The following is a 26,286-nucleotide window of genomic DNA, read 5'->3' on the forward strand; positions in this document are numbered from 1 at the left end:
CGGAAGGATCTCCCTGTCCGCCAATAAAAAGCGGAAGAAGTGTTGTCCGTGGCCGATAGTGTACCCTATTAGCCGTCCACAGTAACGGCGTTCGTGTACGACACTTTGGAGGAAGTGGTGTGGAAGCAGGAAGAGGTCCGGGTTTGTGAGTGCCATCTGGAGGCTGCCCGGAACAGGGAAACGCCGGACGACTGGTCGTTCCTGTGTTGTGGCAGCCTCTTGCAGCAATTATTGTGTACCGCTTACTTGGTACACAGCAATCCTATGGGGACCAAGTCTCATACACTTGAGCAATAGTCCAAGATGCACAAGTGATTTGTAAGTGGCCTCCTTTGTAGACTGACGGCATCTTCACAGTGTTCTGTCAATGAACCGCGATGTCTTCCACCTGCCTTACTGATTCTTTGTGACCATTTCATTTCATATCCTCGGAAGATGATACACCCGGGGATGTGTACAAGTCGACTGATTGCAGTTGTAGCAAGATGTTGTAGTCAAAGGATACTTACCTGTCTGCATTTTCTGACGTTCACACTTTCCCATTTCTGAGCATTTAAAACAAGTTGTCAATGTTTACAACACTTTAAAATAATTAAATAGAAGAAAATTCGAAAAAGGTGTTAAAAATCGTAAATTGTAGGAAAAACTGCATAAATGAATTCTAAATTCAGAACATTAATCTGCCAAAAGAATAATTAACTAATTTAATCATTAATAGACTATATAAGAATCATTTTGCCACTTCGTAGTAAAGCGAATGTTTAATACGCTGTCAAGTAGATTAATGTGAAGACCTATGAAGAGCCTCAGTAACCACTTTTTGCAGCACGGTCCGCTGCATGACGTGCAACACGAAAGTCACTGAAGTCCTGGAAGGTACTGACAGTTGTGGATCCATGCTGACTCCAGTGACGTGGCCCACTGCACTAGGTTTCTCGGTTGAGGATCCATGACGCTTACAGCCTGGTCAAGATGTTCTCACAGATTCTCGAGGAGTTTCGTGGGTAGGAGACAACGGGAAACTCATCCTAGAGCTCTTTGGGCTACATACGTACATTGCGAGGTGTGTGACACGTGCCGAGGAAAAACAAACCGCATGTAACGATGTACATGGACCCCAAGGATAGACGCATACTGGTGTTGATCCATCGTACCTTTCAGAACGACGAGATTACACATGGAATGCCACGGAAACATTGCCCAGACCATAATGCTCCCGCCTCCGGCCTGGACTCTTCTGAGGATTGCTGCAGGGTGTTGCCATTCAGATGTTTGACGCCATACACACCAATGGTTATTTTCCCAATACAGCATAAAATGTGATTCATTTGAAAAGGTCACCTGTAGCCTCTCAGTGGACGTCCAGTTACGGTATCGGTGTGCAAATTCTAGCGTTCGTCGCCTATGAACAGCAGTCAGCATGGGCGCAGAGACAAAGTGGCTTGTGCGGAGCCCTTACATGGCAACATTTGCCGAACGGTTGTTGAGGAGATACTGTTGGTAGCCCCTGGGTTCATCTGGGCAGTCAGTTGCTCAACATGGCTATTCGCCCGTCCACATCTCCGCAGCCGTTGTTCATCCCTATCGCCTGCGGCCTGTGGTGCGCATCAGTTGCTTCGGCGATTTTACCGTGTACGGTATACTTTAATCACGGCGGGACGCCAACAGTTTCCAAAATTAGCCCTCTCTGAAATGCTTCCACCCTTAGTCAAGAGGCTAATGATGGTGCCCTTTGGGATGTCAGATAAATCTCTCCGTTTCTGCATTACGACAACGTTTGTACCGTTTCCTACGTCCCCCCCTCGTCCGACACGTTTCATGTACCCTACACTGCGAGTGCTGCCACCTGGCGTCTGTGAGTGGTTGTTGCACGTCGAAGTCGCATCTAGGCGACCGTCATGTGAATGTAAGTGGCTCAAGCTAGTCTGAGCACATATTTTGGGAAGAATTTAAGGGTCACACTTGTTTACAAAAAAAGGTAAAAGATTGGATGCCAGAATTACAAACCCAATATCGTTGATATCAGTCTGTTGTAGGACACTAGAAGATATTACAAGCTCAAACATTATGACGTTGCTGCAGGGAAACAGCCTTGTCTCAAAGAATCAGCGCGGATTCATGAATAGCTGCTCGTACGAAACACGTCTTACTTTATTTACAAACATCTTGAGACAATAGATTCAGATGAACGGGTACATTCTGTCCTCCTTGATTTCCGAAAGGCATTCAGAGCTGTACCACATCATCCAGAATTTTTAAATACGTAATTGGCTGGAGGAATATTTAACTGATTGAACCCCGTATATTACAGAGGAAAGATGAGTAAAGCTGTCATCCTAAGGAAAATATTGTGGTAGATAAGAATATGAAATATGTCTCTATAAACTTTTTACATTTTCCACTATGAAACGATTGTATTATTATTCCAATTCTCCTTTTCTAGTTGAAAATTGAGCTTAAGCGAAAATCTTCAAAATGGTCACTTTGCTCGGTAGGTAGGGCGAAGTGGCCAGAGGCAGAGAAAAGCAGAAATATCTCAGATGAACCGAAATCTGGGCGTCTGAGACTTACATTTGGATGTCTCTTACTAAACTGTTTCACCCAATCCTAGCCTGCCTCTTTTTATCTTTGTTGACTGGGTGTAGTAGGTTATTCTGCTCGGCGAACTGGAATTCCAAGTGGCATAAATCAGTTACTGATGTGACGTAACATATTCGTTGCATGTCAAAAATATCGTTAAGGAGTTCTTCCTCGTGCTCTTTGTTGAATACACATCTGAAATTTCCAAGAACCTCCTTGTCTTCTGTATCATGAAGGTTTCTTTTTAATTTTTAATTTTAAGAATTCTTGTTTGAAGTATGTGTCTTGAGTTTGGCTGCCGTAGAAAACGACATATTTCCTTTTCATACAGCATCCAATGCCTGTTGTGTAGCTTGATCCCTTGTTTGTGGTGATGATTTTCTTAAATAATTTGATGGCATCTTAATATACGCCTGTAGTAAGAGTACACAGCTTTTCACCAAGTTGTGAAAGAGCGACAGGACGTTGCCAGAGATCTCCCAGTCGCACACAGAAAGTTGCATGTCATATGATGTGAGGTCAGCGTGACTGTAACGTCAAATGGGGCTGGCCCCGCAACTCCTGGCAGTTGAAGCAGCTGGAAAAGGCACCGTGTTTCAATCAGCGAACAGTTACGGTGTTGTGCTATGGTGTTCTTCAGATAGGGAAGAATCATCGGGAAACTCGTAGTAGGACGAAGTGTGACAGGTGTAGCCCAGGAGTTAGTTATTGTCCACAGCATTGTTTCATGTACATCAGGATCTTTCCGAACAACGGGCACTGCTGCCCGAAGAACAGGACATGGTCGACCATGGTCAACTAGCAGCACATTGTGCAACAGGCAAGAAGGGACATGCCTTAAAAAGTGGATTCAGTTGCCACCACGTTCGACAGGACAGCAAGGCATCCGTGGTGATCAAGCCTCCTACATGTCCCGTCTTTTGTGATGTCCAGGGGACCATCGTAAATCACTGTTTCTTCAGTGTAATGATTGTTTTTGAGTAAAAGTGTCATTTCTGTTAGTCTCATTGCGTATCTCTTTCAGTTACCTTACGTACTGCAGTGTACTGTAGGAGGAGATTTGTGTTTAACGTCCTGTCGACAACGAGGTCATTGGATACGGAGCACAAGCTCGGATTAGGAAAGGATATCAGCCGTGCCCTTTCGAAGGAATCGCCCTGGCATTTGCCTGAAGCGATTTAGGGAAATTACGGAAAACCTAAATCAGGATGGACGGACGCGGGTTTGAACCGTCGTCCTCCCGAATGCGAGTCCAGTGTGCCAACTACTGCGCCATCTCGCTCGGTACTGCACTGAACTGTAGTATACTGTACGAGTAGCAGTTCTGTCTGTTTATGGTCGAAGTCTCATGGAGCTGTGTTACTTGGCAGTAACACACATCATGTGAAAGTTACTTTCGTCCTTAAGTTTTGTTCACCAGTGTACATCCCATATCGTTAGAAATTGGTCTAATGAAAGCGACACCTCATCACTTTTTCCACTAACATTTTGAAGTTATTAAAAGTTTTAAGTCAGAGATGTCAAGAAAACAGCATTGTTCCTGAGGGTTACGTTCTTTTTTCTGGAATGCATAACAGTCAACCATTTCACTGTGATAGAATGCTGGTACCAAAGGCATTGATCGTCGATGCTCTGAGACGAATACAAGAAACTTTGTCCTTAGCCTACAAAATAATTTGTCGGGGCTTTGTTGGCATACTTTGACTGTTAGGGAATATATTTTACGTATGCATCACCCTCAAGTAAGTCAACGTGATCCTGCATGAGTGGCAACTTTAAACAGTTGAACATCTGCAGTTGGATTCAGTTTAGTTTCCACGCAGGTTTGCTGGATGAAAGTGAGTATGACATCAACAGCAGAGCGGCAAACGTAATTGCCACTTAAAGCGCTGTTAACGTCTACTGATGCGTTAGTAGTGAAATCACGCGCAGGAGAGTGTTGATAAAACGTTCATTTTCGTCCAGACAGCTAGTTGTGACGAATGGGTTCCGAAAAGTCCTTTCCTCAAGGAGCGTAATGCAAATACATTTAGTCTGAATGGGATAAGAGTCTGCGAGGCTTCGTCTCCGGTAAGAGGAAGTGTGGAGAATTGAAGATAACTAGAGACAGAAAGAGAGAGAGAGGGGGGGGGGGGGGAGGACGAGGTGGAAAGAGAGATAAGGAAAACAGGCTGCTTGTCGTTAATTAGGTTAGGTTACTGTTATATATCACGAAGCCGAGGATATTAGTGAATTCTTCGTCGTCCTTTATAAATCGTATTTTTCCTCTAGGAAAGGAAGCTGCTTGGGGTAAAATGGAATGACAGAAAAAGGAAGTCATTCGGAGGATTGTTTGGTGTGTAAACGGAGCCGAGGTGGCAAAAACAAACAGGCCATTAGTACGGCGTAACGTAAAGCAGGCGTGCTCTTCCATGCAGAGCGTGTACCCACAACCTCGACGGGTGCGGGATGTGTTTGCCGGCCGAAACCCAAACAGCCACCGCCGTGTCGTCCCTGACGCCCTGTTCACAAAATTAGCCACAGTGCGCCCCCACTCTACTTTTGTAGACCTTGCATATCTCCAGTAGCTTATTACTACTTAACGTTAGTACCGATCGTTTCCATTACATCTACATAATTACTCTATAGTTCACACTTAAGTTGGTAGAAGAAACACAGAACCACCTTCAGTCTGTTTCTCGGCCGTCCCATCCTCAAACAGCACGCGGAAAAAATGGAAACCCAAATTTTTCCGTGTGAGCTCTGATTTCTCTTATTTTGTTAGATGGATATTTCTTTCTACGTAGTTTGGAATCAACAAATTATTTTAGCATTGTAGAGTAAAATTTCGTGAACAGATGTTGCCGCACCGAAAACGTCCTTTTTCTGGTGATTACCGCGCCAACTCGTTTATCATGTCCGTGACACTCTCCCCCATATTTTGTCATAGTACACAACGAGCTGTCTCTTCTTTGAACTTTCTCGATGTCTTACGTCGGTAATTGAGCCTAGTATGTGTATGACCTAAAAATCTCCATAATAGATACAAGAAATACGCTGTTATAACCAAAAATTTACAAAAACTATGCAGAATAACGTAAAATATTACCTAAAAATATTAAAATGAGGTAAAAGTTCTTTTGTAAACTAAATTAGTAAGTCACTTTATGATAGTGAAATATTTATTTAAGGATTAAATGCAAATGAGAAACAGGTTAAATGACGGAATTTGATGTTGTAGTGTGTTTTGATTAACATTATCAGAACACAGTTAGCCTTTGATGTTTTTTTAGTCTTTAGTTTTACTTCAGTTTGCGAGCTCTGAGTTGTATACAGTCAAAGGTAAAAGATGTGCTATTGTAAGCCAACAAAGCCTTGTACCTCGGAAAGCTTCTTCCTTCTTTAGCTGACACAAGAGGAGCCTATTTAAAATGGACAGTTGCATTTTAAATTAAATCTAAATAATTAAGAGAAAAGATCCCAGATAGTAAAATCAGTGAACTACAAACAGTGGTTGATACCCTTCGTTTCTTTCTAACATCTTTTCCATTTCCTTTGAGATTCTTTTTCCACTTTATCACAGATTTCTAATTTATTCACTGTTTTTTTTTCGTTTGTTCTGTCCGCTTCACTAGTGGCACTTCTGATTGCACCAAAGCAGTTACGGCAGCAGGAATGAATTCACAATTTGATATTATGTACGAAAGTTTGGCTGGAATTTCAGCATCAGACGATAATTCTTGAGCTAGTCCAATTTAATCGGCTTCACTGCTATCGAATGATTCAACGATGCTTTTCACGAATTTGAAATTCTGGCAGTGATAGTTACTGGCTTCAATCCAGGACCTGCATCTTGTCGAAATGGGAGATGGTGTTAAGGAAGGGGCTTTAAAAAATACCTCGTCGATACACCCAATAAATTTGTCAACATCCCTGAATGTACTACGAATCCCTTCTTCAACATCGTGTAAGGCATGAGCTAACCAATTCCCATGCTCCATTTTACTGTACTGTTTTAGTGAATCAGCAGCATCTGCTACGAAGAGTAGTAAATCGTCATACGTTACAATTTCGGACCGAATGGCTCCCATAGATCTGTCGAGCAATTTGTTAATGGTGAAAAAAACAACTTTTTCTAAACGTTTACATTTATTAGAAACGTTTCTCTCGTCTTAAAGCAGCAGCTGTGAATCAATAGATTGTGGACAGCAACATTCTTGAAATGGACTAGCCTGTCTAGAGTCCCAACCTGAAGTCCAGACGCCAGAGTCCACAACCACTACCTTACTGTGATTTTGGCTTTTGTAGTATCTCTAGCAGAGTACAAGCCGTTATAAAGTCGAAGGGTGGACATATTCCAGAATAATGTTCGCTAATTGCAGGCCTGATACTTTTGTACATATTAAGAGTCGACAGTGAAGTACAATGTCGCACACTTTTTGCAATTCTGGAAAGACTGAGCCTGCATGTTCACTTGTGATCCGCATTTCACACGAGTTTTTTTGTGATGAGAGCAGCCCGTCTGTCCTTCCAACCTACCACGTGTACATAATTTTCCAGTCGATATTCGCCAAACTAAAGTCGTTATTGTTATTTGGCATTAGATCGTGAAAAGAGGTCTCAAGACACACAAAGTCTAACCGGTAGAAGTGACATAGTATACACCTCTCATTTCACTGTTTGCATACTGCTACCTCATGACTTTTCGAAATTAATCAGCGTAAAAGTCATTGTGCGCCATCTGAATACCCGACAGTAGGTGAAACGGAACTTAACTTCAGACGACAATGTTCTTCCAAAATCTTTATGGCGAAAAAAACTACTAACTTGAACATTGCCAGCATAGTTCTTCGATGATATTCCTTGTGTTGGGAAGGAAAGAAAAAAAACCCAGTAAGCCTTTCCGTGCCAACGAGGTATGTCCTACAGCTTTGTAAATCTATAGAAACAAATATCATGACAGACAACTGGTTCACATCGTGCCACTTGGCCGAAGAGCTGACTAAAATGAAGCTCTCAGTAGTTGGCACGTTGCGAAAAGATAAGTTGCAAATACCACAGGAAATGACAAACTCCAGGAATGCAACTCCTATCTCGTCAAGTTTTCTCTACAACGCTGATAAAATGTTCGTTTCTTTTAAACCAAAGAAATACAAAAATAGTATTACTTTATCATCCATGCATGATTAAGCTAGAACAGATGCGCACGTGCAGAAATTTGAACAAATCAAATTCTACAATATGACAAAATGCGGAGTGGACATTTCGACCAACTGTGTTAGTATAAGAACATCAAACGTAAGACTCGAAGATGGCCACTCCGGTACTTTTACGGAGTTTTGGATGCTGCTGGTGTGAATGCATTTGTACTTTCAAAACTGAACCGCCCTCATACACGTGGGTTCTGCAGAAGGGAACGTGGCCGATTCCTAAAAGATTTTCCCTGGATTTAACAGGAAGAGAACTTCGAGTTTCTATCGAGAGCTAATTTGGGGAAGAGGAATGTGAGCCGGAATACTATTGGAATCTGCCAAAAAACTCGTCTGTGTGACGTTTGTAATGAAAAAAGGTGCAACAATAAGAGAAAAGGTTGTTCCTTTTGTACAATATGCAACTTATGTTCGTCTGATGAACATAGACAGGTCTTGACTTGTAGTAAAGTGATAATAATATTTACTTTATTTTTTGTTGTTTTTGAATTATTTTGTAATAAATTGTCTATCTTTTTGGAGTTTAGTTTGTGGTCAAGAGATGAGACGAACATAGCTAGCTGTGTGTGATATGATAGTAGAGAAAATAATATATATAAGACTGAAGATTTTTGGGCATACATTACACGTTACCTATTTCAATAAAATGTTTTCTTTGTATTGTTTTTTTTGCCAACAATGTCAATAAACATTTGATTTATTAGTGTCATTTATGGTACATTTAATTACGCCCAAAAATAATAATGTATGATTTAAAAAACATCTTCAGTCACATTTTTTCGTGTTTTATTCAGTACACGATGCATTTCGGACATCGTGGGTCCATCTTCAGGTGTAATTCGTCTTAACACATGATTTATTTGTTCTCTTGAATGAGATAAAATGCATATTCTAAATAATCCAAGAAAAGCGTTTTTAACGTTTTCGTAACAGTATAAGTTTTTTCCTCCATAGTTTTCAAGCATATCATTTCATTCAAGAAGTATTTCATTCAAGAAGTGATATGCTTGAAAAGAATGGAGGAAAAACTTCATTCAAGAAGTGATATGCTTGAAAACGGTGATTATTTTATTCAAGAGAACAAATAAATCATGTATTAAGACGAATTACACCTGAAAATGGACCAACAGGGTCCGAAATGCATCGTGTACTGGACACGAAAAATTGTGACTGAATGCGTTTTTTAATTCATACCTCGTGGTTATTGAGTACAGTCACGATTGAAGCTGCAAAATATGGATAAAATTAAAAAATACGGATGTATTTCATTGAATAGTATTTCACCTGACATTGCTGCTGAGGTGCTTCCAATCCACCTTGTTGGCAGAGGGTTAATTACGTAAAAGTTTACATTAATACGTTTTTTAATCTTTCTGTCCAAATGAGCAGCGTGCTTGAACTTGTTTAACGTATTTCCCATTCTTTTCCTCCCAGTATCTCTTCATTCATTCACTGTGCTTCCTTTTGCGTTCTTCTGTCCATCCTGAATTTTGTGGAGTAAATTTCTCAGCGAATTTTCTTGGAATCAGTTTTCTAAATTTGGTCTTATTTTGAATGATTTCTTCACAAATGCCAATTTTTTTTATAAGGGACAGTCAAATGAAAAAGAGACGGATGGAAAAAAGTAAGTACATTGTTCATTATTTCAAAAGTAATCACCGTAACTGTTAATGACAATATCTTAATGTGAGACAAGATGGTCAGTGCTTACAAGGAAAAATATTGCGGTTGCCTACGGAACCATGATTGTAACCAGGCGTTCACCTTTTCGTCCGAAGCAAATTGGGCCTAGATATTGCCAAGAGTGTTTCGAGTGGGCTGCGGCAGACCCGACTCGCAATCTCGATCCATGCGATTTCCATATTGTTGTAGATCTCTAGAAAGAGCGTCGATTTGCTTCGGACGAAGAACTGCACACCTGTGTATAATCCCGGTTCCGTAGGCAACGGCAACTATTTTTCCATGAAGACATTGACAGACTTGTCTCACAGTGGGATAAATCTATTAATAGTTGCGGCGATTATTTTTGAAATAATGAACAATTTACTTACTTTCTCCCATCCGTTTCGTTTTCATTTGATAGCCACTTCATCAGCTTGCGTTAGTCAGTTGTCATGGTTCTTCTTCGATGAAACTAAGGTTAGAATTTTATTTTTAAGCCTTCTGCTCTTCATTCTGTGTCGGCCACAGTGGAACTTTGGTCGGCCTTATCTGTAATGTGATAGATCTCTTGTGATTTTTCATCCAAATTCCATTTTCGCATTTTGGTCCTAATATCGTGTCTGATTGTTTCGTTCTTATTTTTCATTAATTTTTAGTTGGATCTGCAACCAGTTATTATTGTTTTAAATCTGTAAAGAGCTCCTGTTTTAGCAACTGTGTTATAACGTCGTAATTTTCCATGCTTTTGTTGTATCTGTTCTATTTGACACGTCAGTTTTGTAACTTCCACCAGCACTTCAGCTTGTCTACTTGGAGATTTTGCATAATTTGGTGATTGCGATGTATACTGGTGTAGAAAACCCCAAGACGAAAGTAAATTTCGCACGATGTGACCCTTCCAAGTAGCTTAGCTCGATGAAACTTGAACAGTACTTGGAAAAAGCTGCTACAGTATAGCACAGAAGGTAACAGAAAGAATTACTCAGTGAGACCAACAGAAATGACACTTTTACTCAAAGAGAACAATTATACGGAAGTCACCGCGATTTACGATGCTCCACAAAAATCGGGACATGGCTCTTAATATGGCGCCTGATCGTTACGGACAGCAGTGAATGCTCTGCAATTTTCTCCCACCCTGGCCACAAGATCTGTAAGGATTTCTTATGGTAGGGTTATCCATTCCTCCATCAACGCAGCTAACTGCTGGATGGTCGTTGGTGAATGTGAGCGTATTGCAATACTACAGCCCAATGCGTCGCACACGTGCTCGATAGGACGTAAGTCGCGAAAACAGGCAGGCCAGTCCAGTCGCCGATCATCCTTTCATCCCAGCAAAACCGAATGCACCCTGAAAAGACGCACATGAGGAAGGATTATGGTGCCACAATAACGTTGACAGATGAGTGTCAAAGATCTGGAGATCAGTGTGCAACGTTACGCCTCCTCACGCCGTAATACCTGAACAACCAAAACGCTCATATTCGACAATGTTCCTGGGTTGCATTACGTGATCTCATCTCTCGTCATATGAGGGTACCCTCAGAATCCCTATCCACTCTGAATGTGCTCTCATCCGAGAAGAGCAGGTGGCCGCTCTCCTCGTTGGTCCAGTCACTATGCTGTTGGCACCACCGCAGACGGAGCAACCGATGTGCGGGTGTCAACGGAACACAACGTACTGGTCATCGGGCAAAGTGACCATCTTCGTGAAGTCCCAGTCCCACTGTGTAGCGTGAGATTTTGTGTCTTCCATTCCTGTTAGTTGTGATTCCTGTTAGTTGTGGTTGTAGTTGCACCCACTGTTTCACATAGATCTCTCCTTGCCTGCTGCACAATGTAGCAGTCATCTGTAGCTGTAGTTGACCGTGGTCGACCATCTCATCTCCCAAGAGTAGCAGTTACTGAAATTCAGAACGATCCGCATGCACGTGAAAAAACCGCTGTGGAAAAAATGGAAATGAGTGTTTGGCGCCATTGGCCGGGAGACCCCTTGCGGGGCAGGTCCGGCCTCATTGATGCGGGTGTTAATACACTCGACGCCACATTGGGCTATCTGCGCGCCGGATGGGGATGAAATGATGATGAAGACAACACAACATCCAGTTGCTGAGCGGAGAAAATCTCCGACCCAACCGGGAATCGAACCGGGCCCGTCGGACGGCAATCCGTCACGCTGACCAGTGACCTACCGGGGCGGACAAAAAACGCTGTGAGGAGTACTAAACTCTTGGACTATGTTCGTCACACTTCGCCGTTCTTCCCGTTTCCCGATGATTCTTCCCCGTGCGAAATTATTCAAATGTCGTTTCTGAGCAATGTTATAATAAGGAACGCCACCACAGTTCACAGTATTTTCTCGCCGATTGATACACACTGTACTTTCCCGTTCATTCAAATGCCTCGTGTTTTGCGTATTCATCCCCATTTGGCGCTCTGGTCACGCTGCCTTCACACCGAAGCCCACGAGAAAGACAGGCTGTGATGCTTACGCTACAGCACGTGACACTGCAGGTCTTAAGAGTGCCAGAAGCCGTCCCAGGCGGAAAGCGAGTAACTATTTCAGACGAGTTTAAATCTATACAAGTTCTCGACAACACTCGACCTAATTAAGACCTTAAGTGGCTACCTATTCAATTAAATATTTATTTCCCCTAGATCCTGCACGGAACCGAATTTTCGCGAAGTGTGTGACTAGTGTGACGTCACAACTTCGTTGCAGGGCCCGTATACATCGTTAGCCACACCTCACACTATGTGAGGTCCAACTTTCTATGCACGACTGTGAGACTTCTGGCAACAGGGCCCGTACCTTCATTCATTTCGACTGAGTAGTTGATGTGCTATGTTACATTATCTAGCTCGTCCTGACGTTTCGCGGAACAGTGTATACGTAAACCAAAATGAAAAAATGTTCCTGTCGTAGCACAAAAAAGGTGAATATGTCTAGGGCAGAGTTAGGGACATAGAAGAAGGGAACTAGCTCTTGGACTTAACTGACTGCTTCAAACACTATTAAATCAAAACATCTTGACATATTCGCGCTTTTTTACGTGTTAGTATTAGCATCCTTGCCATGTAATATTATGCATCGTGTCACGTAAAGTAACGTGCTACATGACATCATGTCGTATATCAAGACACATGCCATTCATGTCATCCAACACGGCATTTGTCATGTCGTGCAAGTGACACATCGTGTCATTAAAGTTTAGGACGCAAGCATCACCATTCTGGGATACTTACTATAATAGATGGACCATCACTCTCCTACAGTTCCTATTGCAGACGCATCCCAGTCTCTAGCAGCACATTAATTTGTGCCTTCTTTTACATACCTAACCCTGCCCAGGACACATTCGCTTTTTTGTGCTATGATAGGAGCATTTTCCATTCTGGTTCTGAATTTTTACTCTGTCAAAATTTTTACATTAAACTCCTATAATTTGACAACGATGCACATTTTTGTTGACTCGAGAGAAGCCTGATCCGGTATAGGATTTTTATTGACTTTTGAACCATGTTGCTTATATAGTGCCAACAGACAGAGCTTTAACAAAACTATTAATTACTTGTATTTGGCCGGCCGCGGTGGCCGTGCGGTTCTAGGCACTTCAGCCCGGAACCGCGTGACTGCTACGGTCGCAGGTTCGAATCCTGCCTCGGTCATGGATGTGTGTGATGTCCTTAGGTTAGTTAGGTTTAAGTAGTTCTAAGTTCTAGGGGACTGATGACCTCAGATGTTGAGTCCCATAGTGCTCAGGGCCATTTTGAATTTGTATTTGTCTACCTTCTTACAAAATTTGAACCGATTCGCACGAGTGTGAAACATTGAAGAGGAGCGCACAAAGAACCTCACAGAAATTCCGCGTAAAATCCGAATGAAGCTAGGTTTTTGAAAGCAAGTTTTCAATTTTATCGGAAGAATGCATTTTTTATTTATTTGATTCACTTTAAACTGTTTCCGCGCTTTCAGTTGACGCAAGAACGAATTTTACATGTCACATTTAGTTCAACGTTAAACTACCCTATCTCGACAACGGATAAAGATTACCGGGCAAAAAGAAAGTAGTCTTGACTTTCCCCATTTATCTTCCTCTGTGCAAAGTTTAAACGGACTCGTAGTATCTGAAGTATAGAAGTAGCACGTTTAAAGACATTCCAAAAAAACGTGTTTTTTGCTCATAAAATTCAAACGAAGCAAGAGTTTTTCAAATAGTTACAACATATCTTAGACCAAGTTCCGATACATCGATGGATCAAATTCGAAACATCAGTCTCGCTCCAGTTCGGAGTTACTTGAGGGTTACCGTGATCGCACGTAAAATCCGAACGTCGGCGCCGTTAGCTGAGTATTAATTTCAGCCCAATTACAATCTTTAGCAAAGGGAATTAATCGATTCGCACAATTTGCCTGGGCCTCATTCAAATTTTGTTTAATATACTGTAACTACAGTAAGACAGATGTTCGAATGGCTATACAAACGGCCGCTAGTCCGGATTCCTAGCTCAAATAGGAACCGAGCACAATGGCTCCAGCAAACTGCGATTCTTCGTGCAGGCTTTTCAGACATATTTGTTACAGCGCTTCCGTGCTGGAATGGTAAATTGGCTTCTTAAAAAGTGCTGATTTTTTTCAGAAATGGTAATTATATAAGTGACTCCAACCCCATCGACTCCAACAAAAGAATTCGCGCATCTTACGACCACGACTTCGGCTTTGTTACATCCCTAGTATAGAGCTGTATTAAGCTGACCAGGTGACTGTCATGGTTTCTTCAGGAAAAAAAAAAGAAAAACAGCTTCTTCAATTTCATTACAGCTGTGTCGTTACTTTTTGTGTAGCTCTCGTTGGTCGCTACAACTCCATAGACAAATTAGTTGAAGACGCAGCAGACGGTAAAGCGCCGAGAACGAGTGTTTGGCGGAAGTTTGCTTAGCACAGGCGGCGGCCGTGGACCTGTGGCGTGATACAATCAGCTGCCGTAATTGCTTGGCGGGCGAAAAGCTGCGGAAGTGGCGCCGTGCCGCGGTCACGCCACGTACTATTCATCGCGGTCTCTTTGTCCTCACCTGAGCCCTTCCCAGAATTATAAACACCCCGGAGTGCTGTAATGAAGCACATTTGTTGTCTTACCGCCGAGAAGACCATTTCCAACGCAATTTATGAATCACCTCGTCATTCTATAACCGGATCTGACTAGCGAAAGATTTTTGTCTTGTGTTCGCGGCAGAATTTTTAACAACCTCGCTTTTCTGAGATCGAGGCATGTTTCCGGGCACGAATTTTGAAATCTGCATAGGTAATTGCTTACTTATCATCCAAGAAGTCTTGTGTTAGTACATACAGTATTTCAACAGGTCCTTAAGCCGTTTCTGCTCTCACACCTTTGAACAGCAGGCGTGTGAGAAAGATGTAGCGTTATACTCCCACACCCCTTAGAGAATCCTTAATCCTCACAAGATCTTAAGAGTAAAATGAGATTGCTGAAATGGAAAATAGATATTACAACAGCATGGTCCAACAAACGAATAAGGATTGACATTCTCTCTCTCTCTCCCTCTGTGTATATATATAAATAATTTGTGTGTGTGTGTGTGTGTGTGTGTGTGTGTGTGTGTGTGTGTGGCCCTCTCTCTCCCTCTTTTTTTAGATTACGCATAGTTTTGGAAGGGGGAGAAGTGGGGGTCGCACGTTTTCTGATAACACTATACAACAAAATAAACCTTTTTTTTCAGTTACAGAGATAAAACATGGTGGACCTAACTAATTTGGACTTGCTGAATCTGTAAATGTAGTTAGATATTCGGCATCACCCTCCAATTTTTTGTTGCGGAGGTTTTTAAATGCCTATATCTAAAAAGAGAGACTAGGGTGGTCTACACTTTTTTTAGACAATATATAACATCCTTAATGCCATAAAACTATTTTACTCTAGTGTCCTGGGCCAAATGTACATTTTTACAACAAAAATTGCAACATTCATTTGCTCGATGATGATGCTGATGGTGGAGGGTTGAGTCTTTTTGATGAAAACTTCCTTCTGTGGGATATATATCAATCACGCTTTAAAAACCAACAGTAGTCACTGAACATTAAGGATTCCTTCTACCTTTATAGCGGCTTTCAATTCGCAAACTGTCCTGATGGAACCTTTCTCCGTGTTCGTCACGAACCGCTCCGAAATTGGTAGGGAAGAAATCTGAGAATGAAGGAAGTACATTTTTAGTGATATTCTGCATCCAAGATTTTTATAGCTCTCTAATTGAGTTCCCACTAATACGTCACTGTTTTCTGCTCTTGTATTCCCTAGAAAACCTTCAACGACGTCCTTAAAAGAATGCCGGCTGCAATTTCTAACTGACTTAATTTTTCTTCGAAGTTCTTATCATGCATTAACTTTCTAATTTGTGGCCCAATAATAATCCCCTCTTTCAATTTGGCGCTACTTAATTCAGGGAACAATTCACGTAGATACATGAAATCATTAGCATCTTTGTCCATCCCCTTGACAAAATTCTTCATACGGGCGAGTTTGATATGCAGTGGGGGAAGGAAGATATTTTGAGAATCCACCAAAGGTACATATTTCACATTTTCTCTCCCTGCAGCCAATTTCTTTCGTGGTAGCCACTGCTTAACTGTATAATGTTTGCCGGCCGGTGTGGCCGAGCGGTTCTAGGCGCTACAGTCTGGAACCTTGTGACAGCTACGGTCGCAGGTTCGAATCCTGCCTCGGGCATAGATGTGTGTGATGTCCTTAGGTTGGTTAGGTTTAAGTAGTTCTAAGTTCTAGGGGACTGATGACCTCAGATGTTAAGTCCCATAGTGCTCAGAGCCATTTGAACCATTTTCTATAATATTTATCTGTTGCACGGCTGTCCCAAAGACAAAGGAAACAGCAATACTTGGTGAAACCACTTTGGAGACCAGTTAGTAAACCAATCACCATATCTTTTCCAATTTTCTTCCCTATACTTAATAGCTTCAAGGATCTCTGCCAAATTTACGTAGTTCTCGTTCATAGTCACAGAGTACCCTACAGATACAGATGGAAACGTATTACCATTATGCAGTAGTACAGCCTTCAGACTTGTCTTGGAAGTGTCAATAAACAAGCGCCACTCAGCAGCATCGTATGGTATGTTTAACTGTTTCATTAATCCTACTACATCACTACAAGCACAAACGTTGCCCACCATACGGTAATATGTCATCAGATCTTTATTACGTTGCCTAAAGTGAGTAATTCTTGTTTCTTCATGAAGGAAGTTCCATTCCATAAGACGTGAGGATAAAATTTCTGCATGCTCCTTGGATAAGTATAAATCACGAACTAGGTCTTCAAGTCTGCTTGTGTAATTAAATGCTATCTTTATTCTGTAAAATACTCCTCTTCACTTGATTGACTTTGTGCTTCCTCAGCGTTTGTAGATTCATGATCAGAATTACGAACTTCTTCCCACACTTGTGGAGGAGTTGGAACTGGCAGGTCCTCACCGTGCGGAACAGGTCTGATTGCTGAGGGCAGGTTAGGGTACTTAATATTTTTCTTATTCTTTGATGAAAAGGCAGTTATATTAGTCAAACAGAAGCAGCAGTCATGAACATGATTTTCAGGCACTCGCCAGATCATTGGTATGCCAAATGGTAAGTGCTCTTTTTTTACTTTCAGCCATTGTGTTAGTTTAGAATTGCACCTAGTGCAAGTTATGTGAGGTGCCCAATCTTTACTCTGATCTCCCAGTTGGCAGTTCAAGTATAAATGATACGACGTCTTGAAGTAAGTTAAAACTGGTCGTCATTGTTTCCTTGTCGTGAATTCACCACATATATAACGAAATGAATCGGGATGGTTTGTACATCCACGGTTTGATTTCTTCGTGTTGTATTTTCAATGCCTGCAAAACACTTTTCTGTTGAACGAACTTAGCCAGATCAGTTCCTGAAAAAGAAAAGAAAAACTCAAGTACTTGAGATAATACAGAAGGAAAAGTAAGCAGATGCATATGATTGGAGGGTTTAAATACACTGCGTAAAATACACTAATGTTACATATTACTTTTAAAAAATAGTTCACATTAATGTTACTAACAAAGAAGGTCACTGCACCAACTTATCACAACACAAAGCTTTTAAAAATTATACAGTACACTCAACTATGTTATATAACTTGCAGGTCATAACGTTTAAACCTGACGTGATGAGCACTTTCTGAGTTCATGTCACATTACAGTATAGAATTAAGTTGTATATGTACTTTGTCGGTACCAAAACCACTGTTGACAAGTGTAAACAGGCGCTCTGCCAATGACATGTGTTGAATTTCGAACCTTTCCACAGTGTTGGGCATCACACCCTGTTTATGGTAATAACTGTTGAACATCAGGCATCATCCTATTCGAAACGACTCTTTCGAGAACACTTTGTTGTAATTATTTAAATAGTCTCTGTCATCTAATTCGCTTTTCAGGAACTCTCAAATGTGAGTGATAAAACTATCCAGTTATAAAAGCAAAAAATTAATGACTAAAACAAAACCGTGCTTCGGTATATCCAATGATGGAAAAAAATACATGCAATACATCGCATCAAAGTAGAACTATAAGATTCGTTTAAACACTTCACATCTTCAAGTACTCTTTATTCATGACGTGTTGGTAGCCACATTAGTCTCCCTATCTTGCGTGAATATCTGCACACTAAACGAAAAGAAAACTAGAATGTAAATTCCTACAACTAGCGACGGTTTTCTAAAGACTTAATACTTACTTTGTTTACTCTCAGAGGAATCAGGTTGTTATAGTTGGTTGAGCACGGAACAGCCTGGCTAAGAACAGTAATTACGGCATTATGGGTGAAGTGAATGAAACAGGAATAGCAACTGCACACACAAATGTGAGTTTTGTGGGGGTCCTACAGCGCCATGACCAGCCTTTGGTAAATACTGCTGTGCGTGCAGTGGCAGTTGTTACAATTGGGAGGTGGGAATATGCTAGACATGGCCACAACTGAATAGGAGATGAAAACGTAATTTCACTGAGCTTCTTGCAGATAATATACGGAGGGTCACTTTCAAAAATGGCCCTAAACAGTATGAGACTTAACATCTGAGGTCATCAGTCCCCTAGACTTAGAACTACTTAAACCTAAGTAACCTAAGGACATCACATATATCCATACGCGAGGCAGGATTCGAACCTGCGACCGTAACAGCAGCGCGGTTCCGGACTGAAGCGCCTAGAACCGTTCGGCCATAGCGGCCGGCAGGGCCACTATCACAAATTGCAAGGTCCCTGTGATTACTGGTGTCAGAGGAGCATTTCAGATTAGAATTAGGATTCAGGCATCCTGTTTTGAAAGAAGAACCTGTAACCTCCCCACCGCAATTTTTAAAGAAAGAAAATAGACAATACTTAATAGAAATGGGGGCCAAGTGTAACCTCCCCACAAAAATTTGAAAGAAAGAAACACGACAATATTTAATTATGAATGCTAATGGACATTGCGCTAATTGTAACCTCGCCCACAATGAGAGGTATTGAAAATGGCAACAAAAATGTGAAATTCGCAATCTGACTCAAATATAAATCCTTCAAAAGTAAAGTCCATTCAGTGACAAGAAAATTCAATTAAACCGAAATATCGGTCTTTGGCCCTGTGTAAAACAATCAGAATTAAAGTCTTACCTCAGAATAAACGGATGTCACATATCTGCTCTTGTTGTTGCGCACCGCTTGGAGGAACTGCATTGCAAATAATAATATTCTCCTTTTTTTTTGTAATTCTAGTGAAATTTTTCTTCAAAAAGAAGTGGAATGAAATGGGAAGTGCAACGAGATCTTTAGTTCAAAAAAATTAAACTTTTGAGAAAATGCTTTTGAAATAAAAAATTATTATTGGGAGACTTGTTGGAGAATAATTACAATAAATAAAATTTTTCATTATCTAATGATTATATTAATTAACAGTATACCTTATTCCTCATCTTGACCATTGTTGCCGACCGCCTACATCACACAACCGCACTGGGCTGCTACTACTGACCGACCGCTCTGCATGACGACTACAGACTGAGTACTGCTCTCAACTAGACAGAGCTACAGACTCGCAACGACTAAACTAACAGACTCGCAACGACTGACTGACTGCTACTGGCCTACAGCTACTAACAGACTGAGCAACGACTACTGCAGACTGAGAACCGCTCGCAACACTCGCGCGGTCAAGCGCATACTCTCTGGTCACAGATGCTACAATGCCTCGCCATCGCTGCTGCGTTACATACGTGTTTCATAACCCTCCACTCGGGGGGCAAAAATTTGGCAGCGATGGTGAGTCATTTGGACTTGCCAAGCGCGGCAAAATTTTTCTTTAATTAACAAAATCCTACAACTTACAGAATATTTAAATGTTGTGCACACGCACTAAGTACAAAATATATCAGACAAAGACAAAATGTGAGTACAAAACATAGTAGCAAATCAGAAAAGTATATATAAATTATTTGACAGATAACAAAGTGCACAGGCACTGAAAAAATTCTTTAGCATATTCAGAACAAATAAACAGACTGGCAAGAATAATTAGATGTAGTACATAAAGTAAATGTTGTGCACACGCACTAAGTACAAAATATATCAGACAAAGACAAAATGTGAGTACAAAACATAGTAGCAAATCAGAAAAGTATATACAAACTTTTTGACAGATAAAGTGCACAGGCACTGAAAAAATTCTTTAGCATATGCAGAACAAATAAACAGACTGGCAAGAATAATTAGATGTAGTACATAAAGTAAATGTTGTGCACACGCACTAAGTACAAAATATATCAGACAAAGACAAAATGTGAGTACAAAACATAGTAGCAAATCAGAAAAGTATATACAAATTATTTGACAGATAACAAAGTGCACAGGCACTGAAAAAATTCTTTAGCATATTCAGAACAAATAAACAGACTGGCAAAAAATATTATGTTGACAAGTGTACATGCACTGAAAAATGTCTTTAGCATTTTCACAACAAATAAACATAATGGCAAAAAAAATTCATGTCCAAAGTGCACATGCACTGAAAAATGTCTTTAGTATTTTCACAACAAATAAACATAATGGCAAACATCATGTCGACCAGTGACATAAGTGTACTCACACTGGAGTTTAGCGAATCGAAAAATGTATAACCTATGAACATAAATGATGTTACCAAAAAAAAAAATTTTTTCTTTATGTGACAAGAATCAGGATAGGAAAGGGAAGGATTGCATCATGGTTGTAGCACTTTAGATTGCACACAGCTGCTCTGAAAGTCCATATCTTTCCACAGTAGTACAACACCAAGTGACACAACTTGAAGTTCTTTTCCCATCAGAATTTATCAGTGTAGCCAAGACACTGAACTGTCGTAGTAATGTTCCATGTTTTCATTTTGGCAGTACATTAGGTACACCAAACAGTGGGACCATAATAATGTCTTCATCGCTCATGGTGGTGGACAGCATGTCGTGTCAACACCACACTCTTACAAGGCACACCAACGTAGAATTAGTGCAAAACCAAATATAGTGCTCCATGATCACTGGGATAAACAGGACAAATGGACATTGCAGTAATTCAGGGTAGTCAGCTTATGAGGTGAAGGACATCAAGTCACATAATATTGACAATTACAGTCTTCATTGATAGTTCGTGGCATTCATAGCCCAGTTATTGAACATTTCTGTACCAAGTATGTAGTATTACAGAAAAATGTTCATTAATTGTTTTACATAGAATCAGTAGCCTTCTTTTCCTGGTTACAAAATATTATGAAATAATCGCATTCTTTTCAGTTACAGAGTATAATCAAGAATCATTAACCTTCTCCTAATTACAGTTAATTAATCATTTGTCTTTAATTAATCATTTGTCTAATTACAGTTAATTAATCATTTGTGTAATTACAGTTAATTAATCATTTGTCGTTAATTAATCATTTGTCTAATTACAGTTAATTAATTAATCATTTGTCATTTCAATATACTAAGAATTATTAGCCTTAATTAATTACAAAGCATTATTAAACAGTACCATAGTTAATTAATTATGTGTCATTCCAATCTATTAAGAATCATTAGTCTTTTCCTAATTACAAAGTATTATGAAACAGTCACATTCATTTCCAACAACAAAGTATCAACATTGGAAACAAGAGCTAATCAATGGCATAATTAATAACAATTCGTGGAGTGACATTAATTATTGGCACTCAGTGGCCATCAAGTATTGAATAGAATAAAACATAGTTCATCATTCAGTATTATTCAGATCATTACAAAGTCATTATTAAAAATCAGTTAATTACAGTCAAATCATTAGTAATCACAGGCATTACAATAAACAGTGGCAGTTATTAGCTAGTGACAAAGCATTATTTTGAATATAGTCTCATTAAGAGGTCATTACTCGAGTGACATGCTATTCAGAGTTGATCAGTATTATTCAGAATTATCATAAACTAGTGACATTATGTGGGACTGGTAATACATTTTTTTTGGTAGCAATGCATTGCGTTGGGATCGATAATTAATTGCTGAGGCATAATACTTTTTGCTTTTGACCTATTGCTGCAAATGAGGATAGGTAACGTCATTCGTCATGAGTCAGCTGTAGCAAGATTATGTAACAAGGCAGTACATGTGATCACATTTATAAATGATAAACACAAATGGGTAAAAAAAAAAAATATAAAAATGCAAGTACTAGAACAGGTATAATAAGTAACAGGTTTAGTAAGTGTCATGAAAAACTTCTCCTGGAAAAAATACAAAAACGGATTATTGACCTGAAAGAAGAAACGCACACTATGCTGAAAAGTAGTGAACTTCGAATTAACAAGTAGTGAAATGTGTATAAAATGTGTTCCATAGCTGTCCTTTCCAAAACTTTCCGTCATCCTACTATGCAATGTAACACCTGCTGTCAAAGCAAACCGCAACAAATACTTAAATAACTACGTGGCATAAAGAAAAAAACTTCATTATCCATATCATCATAACTTCACCATTATCATCACCTGTAAAGAAAAACTTCATTATTCATAATACCATATCCTTCGTCATTATTCATCAGTATTCACTATCATCTGCAAAAAATCACTTCATTACTCATTACATAACTATTCCTTATCTCTAGCATATTTCATCACTAAAACTAAGATGTGTAGTTCTCTCTGACAGCCTGCATCAATCACCTTGTATTCTGAAAGAAAAAATTAGTTAAGACTGCTATTCTGTGATGAGTATAGTATAGTCTTGTTAATGCTTGTTAATCCTGATCCCTTTACTCTTCCTCATAAAGTTATTGCATCTCCTTTCGTTTATTCCGTAGGTGAAATTCCCATTTATGTTAAATTTATTTCTTAGAATCATCATTCCTTTCTGAAATTGATGAACAAAGATTAATGTCTTGCATTTAAATCCTATACCCACTAAATAATGACTGGTTTATGGTGACACAATTAACCATACAGCATAACATGACAGAAAACGTAATATGTCCAAGACATTGACAGTGTTCGGATGCGAAAAAATGTACACAGAATAATACAATGCAGTAGCAAAAAAAAATGTGAAACAGTCACGATGTTGAGATGTCATAAGGCAAAAAAAAAAAAAAAAATGTCAAAGTCGACTGGTGTGTGTTATATCTTAACTATTTCATAGTGCATACAAACAAAACTGGAGTACAGTCATATACACAAAAAAAAATGGAAAATGTGCACGGTCTGATGTGTAACGACAAGAAAAGCGACCTGCTAACCTTACCTTGCCGGGCACTTGCCAAGAAAAAAATACGATAATCATCAATAAGTAGTCACATAAATATAATTGCAGAAATAGTCGTAAATGTGTAAATTCATCTGAAAAATATGCACGGTCTGATGTGTAACGACAAGAAGAGCGACCTGCTAACCTTACCTTGCCGGGCACTTGCCAAGAAAAAATATACGATAATCATCAATAAGTAGTCACATAAATATAATTGCAGAAATAGTCGTAAATGTGTAAATTCATCTGGAAAAATATGCATGGTCTGATGTGTAACGACAAGAAAAGCGACCTGCTAACCTTACCTTGCCGGGCACTTGCCAAGAAAAAAAATACGATAATCATCAATAATTAGTCAGGTGAATTAATTGCATTAGTAAATGGCATCATAGTGTGTTGAATCATACAGTGGTTTCACTCAATAAACGGTTTAATGTTTGAGATATGGTGATTGCCTTTCGATTTTCTGGTTCTCAAAGTTTCGACGTGTACAACATTGGGGTGAGGGATGCTGCGAATCCGATACGGACCTGCGTATAGAAGTTCAAATTTACTGCACTTACCTTTTAATTTGCTGGATAAATAGTGTGTACGTACTAATATCTTCTGTCCAACGTGAAAGTCGCGGCGTGTACAAACCTGTTTTTGCTGTCTTCTCCGGCGCTCTGCGGCACGTTTGATGTTGTTCAGCGCAATGTCAATTATTTCGTGGTGTCGTAGGCGACGATTTTTGGGGAATTCTATTAATTCTTTAATTTTGTTCGGTGGTTCAACGTTTTTCAGTATAACAGTCGGAGATAGCATAGTGGATTCATTTGGAATGGAATTAATTACATCTTGGAATGAGAGTATGTGTGTATCCCAATCAATATGTCTTTTGTGGCAGTATATTCTGCACAGCTTACCAATTTCCTTCATTAATCTTTCACAAGGGTTCGAAGAAGCGTGGTACTTGGATATATAGATCGGAGAAATGTTTCTAGCTCGTAACATGCGTGTCCATACACTACTACGAAATTGAGATCCATTATCAGAAATTACTTTCATTACATGCCCTACATGAAATAGAAAATGTTTTACAAATGCTTTCGAAACAGTTTTAGCAGTAGCTTTGCGTAACGGAGTGAAAGTAACAAATTTTGAAGTGAGCTCAACAGCGACAAAAATGTAGCAAAAACCTCTGTTAGTTCTCGGAATCGGACCAAAAATATCTACTGCGGCCATGTGTCTTAATTTCACAGGTATAATGGGATATAAAGGAGGAATATGTGAAGTGGTGTCTGATTTAGCTTTCTGGCAAATTTTACAAGACGCTAAAACTCGTCGTATACGTTTCTCCATGTTGGTAAAATAACAGTTCTGTCTCAGTATAAGAAAACATTTTCTTGCTCCGTAATGTGCGTAACTTAAATGAGTGTACCAAATTAGTTTGTTAACCAGTTCGTCAGGAATGCATAATAACCAATTGTTGCTGTCAGGATGAGAGCGGCGAAACAGAATGTCATTGCGTACAGTGTAGTGGTTCCTAATCGTAACATTTTTCCTATCTTGCCAAAGGTGTTTAATTTCTTTCCACACATTGTCCTTATTTTGTTCTTGTGCTATGTCCTGTAATGACGATGAAATAAAATTTTCAAATGCAACTTGTTGAATGTACATGACGCTGAAATTTGCTTTGCAGAAGTTGGTTGCTACGTCTTGCTGATTGTTACTGAGAGAACGCGATAGTGCGTCTGCTATAACATTTTGCGTACCGGGAATGTGAACTATTGTAAAATTAAATTCCTGTAAATATAGTTTCCATCTACTTAATCTATCGTGAGTGAATTTGGCTGAAAGCAAAAATTGTATGGCTCTATGGTCTGTGTAGACGGTGGTATGTCTGCCGTAAAGAAAGTGCCTAAATCTCGTGAAAGCCCATACAACACATAATGTTTCAAGTTCTGTGACGGAATAATTTCGTTCAGCAGGTGACAGAATGCGGCTTGCAAATGCGATGTTTTTGATTACTATTGAACCATCTTCTTCAATTTCCTGGAAAATGTGTACGCCTAAAGCGGTGTTAGAACTGTCGGTGGCAATGGAAAAATTTCTAGTAAGATCTGGGTGCGATAATAGTGGAGCATTCAACAAAGCATGCTTCAAATAACATTCTCGTGAGCAAAATTCTGCTTGTCAAAAGTAATGTTTGCGTTACTGTAGTATGCAATCTGTGCTGTATCTGGTTAAATTCTATCGTACGTGTTATTATTTACGGGAGAATGTTGTGGCATATCCACTGTATGAACTGTTCTGTTATTTCATACTGACGTGTTACGCTATGGATGACACCTATTGTCTGGATCATTCATGATAATGTGTTGTTGCTAATGTTCTTGCTGCTGAAAAGATCGACTGTTATTAAATGTACGCTGAAAATTGTGCTCATCATTTTTACGTCTGTCATGATAGTAATTTCTATACGGCGCATAGCGATGCGAGTTGAAATAGTGTGTTGTCTGTACGTAGTTATTTCTTTGCTGCCATGCGTTACTATTTGTTGGCGCTGAGACTATACATGCACGCGGCGAAACATTAAAGTTTGGTTGACCTTGTAGACTGCATTGTTGGTTAGGTATGCTAAGCGGCTGACTTTCATGCTATTGTGGTGAAAAACATCTATTGTTACCAAAAAATGCGTTTGCTGTTAATTTTACTTTTACACATACTGATGATTACGATTTTATCTGTAATTAAAATTACGGCGGTAGTTGTCATTACGGGAGTGCCTACTGAAAATTGTCACATTCGGTAAAAGTTTGTCACATCGGATATTCATTACATGTTTCTTAATACTACAAAGAGCAATAGTTAAAGAGCAGTTTGGATAGATATAAAGGATAGTAGAAGAGAAGGCAGCAGTGCAGAAAACTAAAGATGAAACAGCACTACTACAGCTCGGGGCCCTATGCTCGCTACGGCACATATTCATTAAAGCGTAATGAATCCCCTGAGGTCTATTACGCTCTGCAAATAAATTTTAGCTTTTGCGTTGCACGCAA

Source organism: Schistocerca americana, chromosome 7, assembly GCF_021461395.2.
Source record: "Schistocerca americana isolate TAMUIC-IGC-003095 chromosome 7, iqSchAmer2.1, whole genome shotgun sequence".
In the NCBI taxonomy this organism is placed as follows: Eukaryota; Metazoa; Arthropoda; class Insecta; order Orthoptera; family Acrididae; genus Schistocerca; species Schistocerca americana.